The following is a 13,596-nucleotide window of genomic DNA, read 5'->3' as shown; positions in this document are numbered from 1 at the left end:
TAGAGTGCATGCACAACAAGGGTTTTGTTTGTTTGGTTTTTTTGAGATGGAGTTCCCTCTTGTTTCCCAGGCTGGAGTGCAGTGGCGCAATCCCGGCTCACCACAGCCTCCTCCTCCTTGGATTCAAGCGATTCTCCTGTCTCAGCCTCATGATTAGCTGGGATGACAGGCATGCGCCACTACACCTGGCTAATTTTGTATTTTTACTAGAGTCGGGGTTTCTCCATGTTGGTCAGGCTGGTCTCTAACTCCCGACCTCAGGTGATCTGCCCATCTCAGCTTTCCAAAGTGCTGGGATTACAGGCCTGAGCCACCTTGCCCAGCCTTTTATTTTTTCTTTTTAAGCCAGGCTCAGAACAGTTTTGTTCAAAGAAAATAATATAGAAGTTGAAAAAAATAATTAAATTTGAGAGTTTAATATAAAAGCTAATGTTAGTAACAATGGTAGAGGGAACTATACAATCTTTGTCAAAGTATAATTTTCAAAATATTAAAAACATGACCCTGATACAAATATATAATGTCAGTTTCAATTCATTAATAAAGGAACAAATGAGATGATAAAGTTGGTTGCAAAAGTATTTGAAGAATCGGGAATTTATAGAAAATTTTTAAATGTGAGCATATTTGCTTGGTTACATGAAAGAAAAACTGGTTAATGTTTCACAATAAACCTTAAAACTCTGTTGTTTGGGACATCTCTCTTACTGGACATAAATCAACAAATTAACACATGAACTTCACACTGTCTGGGCTCCTGTCAAATACCAAATAGCTACATCAAACACAGGTACAGGCTTCCACGGAATTAAATAATCCTTGAGTAAACCTTTTAGGCAAGACCTCGGTATGTTATTTATAAAACATGCCCCCTTCCCTCACTGCACACCTCCTCCATCAGCACCTTACTTTTAAATGTTGGGTGATTATCAAAGCAGATATTTAAGTTTTGGATCACAATCATAGCAGAACTTTATACTACATTTTTCTGTCTCTCATACCAAAAACTGCCTCCCCAGTCTCATGCATGCCATTACTGTCTTTCCACTTCTCTAGACTTAAATCTTTAGGCTGCTTGGTCTCCTACCCTTCCTGCTTCATCTCACTGGGTCCTATCTCCGCTGTCTTCTTACTCAGTGGCTCTTTCCCTTTCCAATGTTACTCTTATAGGACCCTCAGACTTTTAAAGTCCTTCCTGTTCTGGATCTCCCTAGTGATTACAAGGTCAAAAACTTTAATGCTAAAAACAATTTACTGATAAAGGTGAACAGTAGGGTCAATCCTAAAAAGCAAACACTAATTTTGGGAGTTGGGGAAGAAGGAAAACGTGAGAAAAAAGTTAAGGATATGCAAACATTGGATAACTTATTGTATTAACTGTGTTATATCAACACAATTCCCACCCAGTAATGAGCCTCTCAGAAGTGCAAGATTCTGGGAAGGATGCAAGATTTGGCTTTCCTGGGCCAGTGTACTGATTGAAGATAGCGTCAACTCATTCCTATCAGTGGCACACCTTCTTGAATTATCCCTGTACTTAAAACCACTTTGAGGCCAGGCGCAGTGGTTCTCACACCTGTAATCCCAGCACTTTGGGAGGCCAAGGCGGGTAGATCATAAGGTCAGGAGATCAATTGAGACCATCTCGCCATAGTGAAACCCTGTCTCTATTAAAAAATACAAAAAATTAGCTGGGCCTGGTGGCGTGCGCCTGTAGTCCCAGCTATTTGGGAGGCTGAGGCAGGGGACTCACTTGCACCCGGGAAATGGAGGTTGCAGTGAGCCGAGATTGCGCCTCTGTACTGCAGCCTGGGTAACAGAGCAAGACTCCATCTCAAAAAAAAAAAAAAAACAACAAAAAAACCAACACACACTTTGAAAATTCTTGGCTTTCCAGAGTAGTTTCTTTGAGTGGTTGTGTTTATTTTACCACTCAGTTTTAATGGATATACAGTTATTAACCATTTAGCCCACTTACGCAGGCACATAAACATCAATGGCAAAAGCAAGTTCTAATATTTTTTAAAAAGCAGTTTTGAAGATGACATTTCTTTGGATTTCTTTCAGGACTGAAGACATGGAATACATTTGCTGGGTGTAAATAGTTAAAGACATCGCTGCTTTCAACTGGTGTCAGTAAGTACAGAATTTATTTTTTAAAATAGATCAAAGAATTGGAAAGGGTGTGAGATTTGAGGTTGGAAGACCTGGGTTGTCATCTGGAGAGACTCATAGGCAGCTCTGTGGCCTATGCAGGCCCAAGAGAGGAAGTGATCCCTTCCTTGCATCGCACAGGGAGTAAGTGATTGAAATTCTTTGTGTGTGAAGTAGATGGAAAGATGGGACAATCATGGAAACCCACTCTCCCATTTCTCAGTGCATGGTTTCTTGGAGTATTGCACATTATCTCTGGAGAAGGAATATTAAGGATTCTCCTGCACTTTATTTTTATATTAAATTTAAAAGATCATTTAGAAAGCTGTGTTTTGACTGATTGGCAAAAGCTGTAGGAATAGGCAATGGCTATGACCTCTAAATATTCAAATATACAATCAACTGGAGGCCACTACCCTATCTCTCTCCCTGTTAATCCGGAGAGATCCTCCCCTACCCCCGAGAGAATGATGGCTTTGAGCAACGGGACTAGAAAGAAGCTCATGGACTCAGTTCAGTCCATGAGTTTCCTAGACTGTATACCATGTTCCGGGTATATTATGAGAAGTCTTTCCCACCTGCAGGATGTCCAGCTCCTCAGCCGATTAATTCATTTAGAGAAGTTGTAGGCAGGGAATGGTGAAGTGCTCAGTGATGCACCCACAATCTCTGCAGCTTACATACCTCATCCCCTCATTGTGGTCAATCCTGATGAGCATGTTTTGTATTTCCTAAAAGGAACATGCATATCCCCCATAGGTACAGGTTACTGGGATTGTGATTCTGTAAATATGCTGAGCTCAAAGAACTGAGGCTGATAACAGTGAAATCCATCTCTGTTCTGTATTTTCTGCTATTTGATAACTTTCATATTAGAGATTCTGAGTTCTGGCTCTTGACCAAATTTTGGCATAAATGACACAAAGTCACCTCCTATCTCTGTGTTGCAACTATTAAAGTATATGGGATACATATGCCGTTAGAATTTGTACAGATCAGCACATCATGGCTTGGGGGAGGGTGTCTGTGGTCTTTAAGATTTCTCATGATAGGTGAGTGCAAGCTGTTTGTTACATAGAGAAATGCTTTTCAAACTGTGATAAAGGGTCTTTAAAAATGTCCAGTCCACTATATGCTAACACTTTTACAATACAATAAAAATAAGAGAAAAATGAAGCCGGGCACAGTGGCTCACGCCTGTAATACCAGCACTTTGGGAGGCCGAGGTAGGTGGATCATGAGATCAGGACTTCAAGACCAACCTGGCCAACATGGTGAAACCCTGTCTCTACTAAAAATACAAAAATTAGCTGGGCGTGGTGGTGCACGCCTGTAGTTCCAGCTACTCAGGAGGCTGAGGCAGGAGAATTGCTTGAACCCAGGAGGTGGAGGTTGCAGTGAGCCAAGATCGCACCACTGCACTCCAGCCTGGGCAACAGAATGAGACTCTGTCCCGAGGGGGGGGAGGGAAGAAAAGAAAAGAAAAGAAAAGAAAAGAAAAGAAAAGAAACAAAAATCTATACAAAATATAATTTGTTTTTATTAGGCATAAAATTGTTCTTTCAGTCTCTATAAATTCTGATTTATTTTTTTCCCTCAATGTCAGTACTTGTTGCAGACCAGTAATAAACAACTCATAGGCCAGCCCAATGGCCCATACTTGGAGAAGCTCTGGTTGAGAGAGTACGTAGGAAGGTTACATCTTTTTTATAGTGTAGGGGAAAGGTTGCCTCAAAGTTGTGAAGCTATCCTACCCATTCCCTCCAAGGGTTAGAACCCGCATACAGCCTATTCTATGCAACTACCATGCAGAAAGACATTGTTTATACAAATGAAATTGAGTTGAAGATTCTTGGATTCTCTTGGAATCTTTCATAAGAATGAAAATAAGTGGCTTTCACCATCCAGACAATCTTTATTTTAATTTATCCATTACAGTCCTTCTGGAGAACCTGATTCTTTCTTTTCTTAGCCAAATTTACATTACCTTAAATTACCTTACCATGACAAACGGCTTAGGTCTGAGCACTGGAGCATCAATTTAGTGGCCACTCAAATGAAGGTAGTGGGAATCATTTAAGTCAGCCTGTGTTTTCCAAACATGCAATTTAAGAAGGTTGCAAACCCAAATGTGTAAATATTATTTAAAATATAAAGAGATCTGTGTAGAAGCCAGGCACTTTGAAATGGAAATAAAAAAGCCAAATACCTCAGCTAAGTGCTTCAGATAGCAACTCAAATATTACATGAAACAAGGAAGACAAAAAAGGAGAAGCAGAATTCTGAAACTTTGCAACAGCTGATGTCCTTTGAAGGATGGACTTGAGTAAGTACTAATCTTTAGAATCAGATGCATTTGCATTGTTAACAGTATCCGAATCACTCAAATTCTTTTGTCACTCTACTGAGCACTTCCTTGATGGTTAAAATACTGTATCAATGCATTAACTAAATGTATTTGCCCATTGCCCGAAATTAGTGAAAAGTCAAGAAGATTATAACTGGTTTGGTATAGAATTAGAGGAGATTTACTTCTGAGGCTGGAACTATGTAGACCAATTAAATGAAAAGATAATGCCATTATGTGAATAAACTCACACAAAAGAAACTATCACAAAGATGAAGGTGTACAATGAGGTTTTGTGAATTATCAGAGAGAATTATGTAGATGGGCACACTGCAAAAGTGTTGTTGTTTTTAATCTAACTAGCCATACTGAAATGGGAGAGTTCCCTGACCCCTCTCACAGGATGTGTGACAGGGGTGTGGCTTATTGCTGCTCAAACCTCTTACAGGAGGGGGGAGCACACAGACAGGTGCAGGAGCCCAAGTGGGCATGTGTTACAGTACACCCTTTTAGCCTTACAGTCTGTGAATGGCTTCAGTGTTAACTATCCCTGTGGACCCTCTGCCTTTTTGCAAGGGCTGGGGGACAGTGTGAAAGCTTTCTGTATCCTGAGCTCCTGCAGTGTCCCAGAAAAATAAGGTCACACACAGACTTGAAGGATGGTGAATGCTAGGTTTTATTGGGTGGAGTGGCTCTCAGTGGGAGAGATGTGGAGGGGAGTTGGACAGGGGATGGAGTGGAAAGATGATCTTTCCTTGGAGTTTGGCCATTCAGCAGCCAGTCCTCTGATCATCCCCAGCTGAATTCCTCCTGACATTCAGACATTCTTTCTCTGCCGTCCCATTTTGCTGTTCTGCTCATATCCTGCTTCTGAAGCCTAGAGTTTGGGGTTTATATGGGTACAGGATATGGGGCATAGCAGACCAAAAGGCAACTTTTTGGGCCTATAAATAGGAATGCCTGATCTGACTTAGGGTTGCTGGTTTTCAGGCTTGAGGGTGTGGCCTTTGCCAGGGAACCACTCTCTTCTACCCAGTAATTCCCTATCTCCTCTCCATATCAATACTTAGCAAGACTAATTAATACTGAATACATGATGCTTGCCTCCTTGATGCCCTGACCAAACATAACTTACTTTACATTTACAAAAATGATGTGATAGAGATAATGCTATAAAATACTTTAATCGAATGAAAAGAAGTCTTGCAGTTATTAGTTTTACTGGGCTTCAGAGTCACCCAGGAGGCTTATCAGTTAATGTAGATTGCAGGGTGCCAAACCCCAGATATTTTGAGTCAACAGATATGGGGCAACATAAACTGCCTTTCTAAGCATACCAGGTGAATTCGACACAAGTGACTCCTAGAACACACTGTCAAAATTCACACACCTTCCTCACTGTATGAATGAAGAAATGGAAACTGCTTGGCTGTGTGACCTCGGTGAGGCCACTTAAACTCTAAGAGGCAAAACCAAGACTGGAAATCAAGGACTCTGCTCCACCCCCCATGCTGCCTTAAAGTTACCTGGATCTGCAGCTAACCTGTATTTCTGTACAATGCCTTGGAAGCAAACACATCTTTCTCAATTTACAACTAGAAGGATTTACCCTAACCAGGGGTGACAAAATAAGTCAAATATTTGGTAGGTCATTGAGGTTGCTTTTAAAATTCTGCTTTAGATTTTATGGTAACTGCTTTGTATCTCCATAACCTCAGACACAGCCCAAGGATAGAGGGTGCAGACAACCTCTCTTTTTTTGCTCTGGGGAAATCTATTCATCATAAGAAGTAGTAGAACTAGAGAACTCTTACCAGCTCGGTTACCAACATATAAATGAAGGCTCAACATGAAAGCAACTGTATTCTGTGTCATTCCAACAGCAGTGGAATGACACCAGCTGGAATCTTCAATTGAATTCAGATAGTAACTACCCAGAGCTAGCACAGACCCCGTAGGATGGGGGGCTCAGTCCTACTACTTCACATGCCAGCTCTCAATTCCAGATGTCCCCAAACCGTCTGCACTTCTGCCTAGCTGGTGACATTTGGAAGTTTTGATGAAGTTACCCTATTAGATTTGATAATTTGCTATGACATCTCACAGAACTCAAAAAAGAACTATAGTTGTGATAACAGTTTTATTATAAAGGATATAACTCAGGGAAAGCCAAGTGGAAGAGATGCAAAGGGTAAGATACAGGGCTGTGGAAGAGGCTCAGCACTTCCATGCCCTCTCTAGGTGTGCCAGCCTCCTAAACACAATGTGGTCACCAAGGGGACGTTCCACAAGTCTCAGTTTTCTGAATTTTTATTGAGCTTTGGTAATGTAAATGTGATTTTTGAAGTCACTGGCCATATGATTGAACTCAATTTCCAGTTTGGCTTTCATCTCCAGTGACTGGAGGATAGGGCTGATAGTTCCTACTCTGTAAACATGTTTGGACTTTCTGTAACCAGCCCCTATTGTGAAGCTATTGACGGGGGCTTGTCATGAGTCTCCTCATTAGCATAGAGGCAGGCATGCTCTAAGGGGCTCATTGTAAATCACAAAAGATTTTCTTACTGCTGAAGAAATTCTAAAGGTGTTAGGAGCTTTGTGCCAGGGACTCTGGGACAAAGATGAAATATAAATTTTTATTATACTACATATTTCTTATATATATATATTACTGCATTTTAGGTTTTGGGGTACATGTGAAGAACATGCAAGATTGTTGCATAGATACATACACGGCAACGTAGTTTGCTGCCTTCCTCCCCATCACCTATATCTGGCATTTCTCCCCATGTTATCCCTCCCCAACTCCCTATCCCCCACTGTCCCTCCCCTAGTTTCCCCTGACAGACCCCAGTGTGTGATGCTACCCTCCGTGAATCCATGTGTTCTCACTGTTCAACACTCGCCTGTGAGTGAGAACATGTGGTGTTTGATTTTCTGTTCTTGTGTCAGTTTGCTGAGAATGATGGTTTCCAAGTTCAGCCATGTCCCTACAAAGGGCACGAATTCATCAATTTTTATAGCTGCATAGTATTCCATAGTATATATGTGCCACATTTTCCCTGTCCAGTCTATCATCGATGGGCATTTGGGTTGGTTCCAGGTCTTTGCTATTGTAAACAGTGCTGCAATGAACATTCATGCGCATGTGTCCTTATAACAGAATGATTTATAATCCTTTGGATGTATACCCAGTAATGGGATTGCTGGGTCAAATGGAATTTCTATTTCTAGGTTCTTGAGGAATTGCTACACTGTCTTCCACAATGGTTGAACTAATTTACACTCCCACCAACAGTGTAAAAGTGTTCCTATTTCTCCATATCCTCTCCAGCATCTGTTGTCTCCAGATTTTTTAATGATTGCCATTCTAACTGGTGTGAGATGGTATCTCAATGTAGCTTTGATTTGCATTTCTCTAATGACCAGTGATGATGAGCATTTTTTCATATGTTTGTTGTCCTCATGTATGTCTTCTTTTGTAAAGTGTCTGTTCATATCCTTTGCCCACTTTTGAATGGGCTTCTTTTCTTCTTGTAAATCTGTTTTAGTTCCTTGTAGATTCTGGATATTAGCTCTTTGTCAGATGGGTAGATTGCAAAAATTTTTTCCCATTCTGTTGGTTGCTGATTCACTCTAATGACAGTTTCTTTTGCTGTGCAGAAACTCTGGAGTTTAATTAGGTCCCATTTGTCTATTTTGGCTTTTGTTGCCAATGCTTTTGGTGGTTTAATCATGAAGTCCTTTCCTATGCCTATGTTCTGGATGATGTTGCCTAGGTTTTCTTCTAGGGTTTTCATGGTGTTAGGTCTTATGTTTAAGTCTTTAATCCATCTGGAGTTAATTTTAGTGTAAGGTGTCAGGAAGGGGTTCAGTTTCTGCTTTCTGCACATAGCTAGCCAGTTTTCCCAACACCATTTATTAAACAGGAAATCCTTTCCCCAATGCTTGTTTTTGTCATGTTTGTCAAAGATCAGATGATTGTAGATGTGTGGTGTTTTCTCTGAGGCCTGTGTTCTGTTCCATTGGTCTTTATCTCTGTTTTGGTACCAGTTCTATGCTGTTTTGATTACTGTAGCCTTGTAGTATAGTTTGAAGTCCAGTAGTGTGATGCCTCCAGCTTTGTTCTTTCTGCTTAGAATTGACTTGGCTATGCAGGCTCTCTTTTGGTTCCCTATGAAGTTTAAGGTTTTTTCCAGTTCTGTGAAAAAGGTCCTTGGTAGCTTGATGGGGACAGCATTGAATCTATAAATTACTTTGGGCAGTGTGGCCATTTTCATGATATTAGTTCTTCCTAACCATGAGCATGGAATGTTTTTCCATCTGTTTGTGTCCCCTCTGATTTCATTGACCAGTGGTGTGTGGTTCTCCTTGAAGAGTCCTTTTACATTCTTTGTTAGTTGTATTCCTAGGTATTTTATTCTCTTTGTAGCAATTGTGAATGGCAGTTCATTCTTGATTTGGCTCTCTTTAAGTCTGTTATTGGTGTATAGGAATGCTTGTGATTTTTGCACTGATTTTGTATCCTGAGGCTTTGCTGAAGATGCTTATCAGTTTCAGGAGATTTTGAGCTAAGATGATGGGGTCTTCTAAATATACAATCATGCTATCTGCAAATAGAGACAATTTGACTTCCTCCTTTTCTATTTGAATAGACTTTATTTCTTTTTTTTAAATTGCATTTTAGGTTTTGGGGTACATGTGAATAACATGCAAGATAGTTGCATAGGTACACACGTGGCAGTGTGATTTGCTACCTTCCTCCCCTTCACCTATATCTGGCATTTCTCCCCATGGTATCTCTCCCCAACTCCCCACTCCCCCGCTCTCCCTCCCCTATTCCCCCCAACAGACCCCAGTATGTAGTGCTCCCCTTCCTGTGTCCATGTGTTCTCATTGTTCAACACCTTTATTTCTTTTTCTTGCCTGATTTCTCTGGCTAAAATTTCCAATACTGTATTGAATAGGAGTGGTGAGAGAGGACATCATTTTCTAGTGCCAGATTTCAAAGGGAATGCTTCCAGTTTTTGTCCATTCAGTATGATATTGGCTGTGGGTTTGTTGTAAATAGCTTTTATTATTTTGAGATATGTTCAGTCAGTACACAGTTTATTGAGAGTTTTTAGCATAAAGGGCTGTTGAATTTTGTTGAAGGCCTTCTCTGCATCTATTTAATAATCATGTGGTTTTTGTCTTCGGTTCTATTTATGTGGTGAATTATGTTTGTAGACTTCTATATTTTGAACCAGCCTTGCCATCCCTGGGATGAAGCCTACTTGATCATGGTGGATAAGCTTTTTGATGTGCTGTTGCAATCGGTTTGCCAGTATTTTATTGAAGATTTTTGCATCTATGTTCATCATGGATATTGGCCTGAAGTTTTCTTTTCTTGTTGAGTCTCTGCTGGGTTTTGGTATCAGGATGATGTTGGTCTCATAAAATGATTTGGGAAGGATTTCCTCTTTTTGGATTGTTTGGAATAGTTTCAGAAGGAGTGGTGCCTGCTCCTCTTTTTGTATGTCTGATAGAATTCAGCTGTGAATCCATCTGGACCTGGGCTTTTTTTGGTGGGTGGGCTATTAATTGCTGTCTCAACTTCAGCCTTTGTTATTGGTCTATTCAGGGTTTTGACTTCTTCCTGGTTTAGGCTTGGGAGGATGCATGTGTCCAGGAATGTATCCATTTCTTCCAGGTTTACTGGCTTATGTACATAGAGTTGTTTGTAGTAATCTCTGATGGTGGTTTGTATTTCTGTGGAATCTGTGGTGATATCCCTTTATCATTTTTTATTTCATCTATTTTATTATTCTATCCTTTCTGTTTTGTTAATCTGGCTAGTGGTCTGTTTTGTTGATCTTTTCAAAAAAACAGCTCCTAGATTTATTGATTGTTTTGAAGGGTTTTTTTTGTGTCTCTAACTCTTTCAGTTCTGCTCTGATCTTAGTTATTTCTTGTCTTCTGCTAGGTTTTGAGCTTTTTTGATCTTGCTACTCTAGCTCTTTCAATTTTGATAATAGGGTATCCATTTTAGATCTTTCCTTGATTCTCATGTGGGCATTTATTGCTAGACGTTTTCCTCTAGACACTGCTTTAAATGTGTCCCAGAGATTCTGGTATGTTGTGTGTTCATTCTCGTTGATTTAGAAGAACATCTTTATTTCTGCCTTCATTCCACTGTTTATCCAGTTAACATTCAAGAGCCATTTGTTAATTTCCATGGAGCTGTGTGGTTGTGAGGTAGTTTCTAAATTCTGAGTTCTAACTTGATTGCACTGTGGTCTGAGAGACTGTTTGTTATGATTTCTGTTCTTTTTCATTTGCTGAGGAGTGATTTCCTTCCAATTATGTGGTCAGTTTTAGAGTAGGTGTGATGTGGTGCTGAGAAGAATGTATATTCTGTGGATTTAGGGTAGAGAGTTCTGTAAATGTCTATTAAGTTTGCTTGGTCCAGGTCTGAGTTCAAGTCCTGGATATCCTTGTTAATTTTATGTCTCATTGATCTGTCTACTATTGACAGTGGAGTGTTAAAGTCTCCCACTGTTATTGTGTGGGAGTCTAAGTGTCTTTGTAAGTCATTAAGAACTTGCTTTATATATCTAGGTGCTCCTGTATTAGGTATGTATATAGGATCATTAGCTCTTCTTGTTGCATTGATCCTTTTATCATTATGTACTGCCCTTCTTTGTCTCTTGATCTTTGTTTGTTTAAAGTCTATTTTAACAGAGACTAAGATTGCAACTCCTGCTTTTTTTTTAACTCTCCATTTGCTTGGTAAATCTTCCTCCATCCCTTTATTTTGAGCCTTTGTGTATCCTTGCATGTGAGATGGGTTTCCTGGATACAGCACACCAGTGGGTTTTGGCTTTTTATCCAATTTGCCAGTCTGTGTCTTTTGATTGGGGCATTTAGACCATTTACATTTAGGGTTAGTATTGTTATGTTTGAATTTGATCCTGCCGTTTTGATGCTAGCTGGTTGTTTTGGCTGTTAGTTGATGCAATTTCTTCATTGTGTCAATGCCCTTTACCATTTGGTACATTTTTGGAGTGGCTCGTACTGGTTGTTCCTTTCTATGTTTAGGGCTTCTTTCAGGAGCTCTTATAAAGCATACCTGGTGGTCATGAAATCTCTAAGTAATTGCTTGTTCGTAAAGGATATTATTTCTCCTTTGCTTATGAAACTTAATTTGGTTGGATATGGAATCCTAGATTGAAAGTTATTTTCTTTAAGGATGTTGAATATTGGCCCCCACTCTCTTCTGGCTTGTAGGGTTTCTGCTGAGGTATCAGCTGTGAGTCTGATGGGCTTCCCTTTTGGGTGACCCGACTTTTTTCTCTGGCTGCCTTTAGCATTTTCTCCTTCATTTCAACCCTGGTGAATCTGATGATTATATGCCTTGGGGTTGCTCTTCTTGAGGATTGTCTTTGTGGTGTTCTCTGTATTTCCTGGACTTGAATATTAGCCTGCCTTGCTAGTTTTCCTGAATAATATCCTGAAGAATGTTTTCCAGCTTGAATTCATTCTCTCCATCACATTCAGGTATATCTATCAAACATAGATTAGGTCTTTTCACATAGTCCCATATTTCTTGGAGGTTTGTTTCTTTTTACTCTTTTTTCTCTAATCTTGCCTTCTCATTTTATTTCATTGAGTTGATCTTCGACTTCTGATATCATTTGCTTGATCAATTTGGCTATTGAAACTTGTGTATGCTTTGCAAAGTTCTCGTGTTGTGTTTTTCAGCTCCATCAGTTCATTTATATTCCTCTCTAAGCTGTTTATTCTCATTAGCATTTCATCAAACCTTTCTTCAAGGTTCTTAGTTTCTTCGCATTGGGTTAGAACATGTTCTTTTAGCTCAGAGAAGTTTCTTATTATCCACCTTCTGAAGCCTGTTTCTGTCAGTTGATTAAAATCATTCTCCATCCAGCCTTGTTCCCTTGCTGGTGAGGAGTTGTGATCCCTTGGAGGAGGAGAGGCATTCTGGTTTTGGGTATTTTCATCCTTTTTGTGCTAGTTTCTTCCCATCTTTGTGGATTTATTTACCTGTGGTCTTTGTAGTTGGTGACTTTCAGATGGGGTCTCTGGACAAAATGATGTCCAGTTTGTTGATGATGAAGTTATTTCTTTTTGTTTCTTAGTTTTCCTTCTAACAGTCAGGCCCCTCTGCTGTAGGACTGCTGGAGGTCCACTCCAGACCCTGCTTACCTGGGGCTTACCTGCTGTGGCTGCAGAACAGTAAGGGTTGCTGCCAGTTTCTTCTTCTGCTATCTTTGTCCCAGAGGGATACCTTCCAGATGTCAGTCTGAGCTCTCCTTTATGAGGTGATTCTTTTTATATACAGAATTTGGGGAGCTGCTTGAGGAGACAGTCTGTCCTTTATAGGTGCTCAAGTGCTGAACTATGAGGTCCATTGTTCCATTCAGAGCTGCTGGGCAGGTATGTTTAAGTCTGCTGCAGCAGAACTCCTAACAGCCTTTTTTTTTCCCCCAGGTGTTCTGTCCTGGGAAGGTAGGGCTTTATTTATAAGTTTCTGTCCTGCTGCTTCCTTTTTTCAGGGATTCCCTGCCCTGTGAGGAGACAGCATAGTCACAGTCAGTCAGCTGAGGTGTTGCTGAGCTGCTGTGGGCTTTGCCCACCTACTGTGTGAACTTCCCTGCAGTCCTGTTTATAGGGGTGTAGTTAGAACTGCCTCAGCAATGGCGGCCCACCTGTATAATGGTGGACTCTCTCTGTAATGGTGGACTGCCATATTTCAATTGAGTTTTGAATAAATACTGTTGTCAGAGAGGGCCATTTGTCTTATTGGCTAATCTGTAGCTTTGTGCAAAGACATATTTACTATCTGGGTCTGGACTGTGATACATAAGAATATTAGAAAGGATTATGTGTGCAGTTTGCGTTTCTTATATTAAAAATGATGAGAAACAAGGTGGCTTCTGTAACTGCCTAAATGCTATTATTATATGTAACTGATAATAGATTTATATAGGATAGTAACTTGTTAGGAATATTAGGCTGTAGTAATAAATAACATCCAAATGGCACTTCACAGTTTACAATGTACTTTCATAAGCATCATAATAAACTGCTAA

The 13,596-nt window shown here is 40.2% G+C and overlaps 1 long non-coding RNA gene across 1 annotated transcript in view; it reads left to right on the top strand.

Moving 5' to 3' along the window:
• Positions 1-13,596, top strand: part of LOC118147782 (uncharacterized) — a 348,784-nt gene that overhangs the window by 26,598 nt on the left and 308,590 nt on the right. The window contains exon 2 of the long non-coding RNA XR_008476798.2: positions 2,068-2,136. This is a non-coding gene — a long non-coding RNA (uncharacterized LOC118147782). The remainder of the gene's footprint in view (positions 1-2,067; positions 2,137-13,596) is intronic.

The sequence above is a fragment of the Callithrix jacchus genome, chromosome 15 (assembly GCF_049354715.1).
Source record: "Callithrix jacchus isolate 240 chromosome 15, calJac240_pri, whole genome shotgun sequence".
NCBI lineage: Eukaryota > Metazoa > Chordata > Mammalia > Primates > Cebidae > Callithrix > Callithrix jacchus.
Note: the sequence above shows the minus strand (reverse complement) of the source record. Positions and strands in the feature narration are given on the sequence as shown.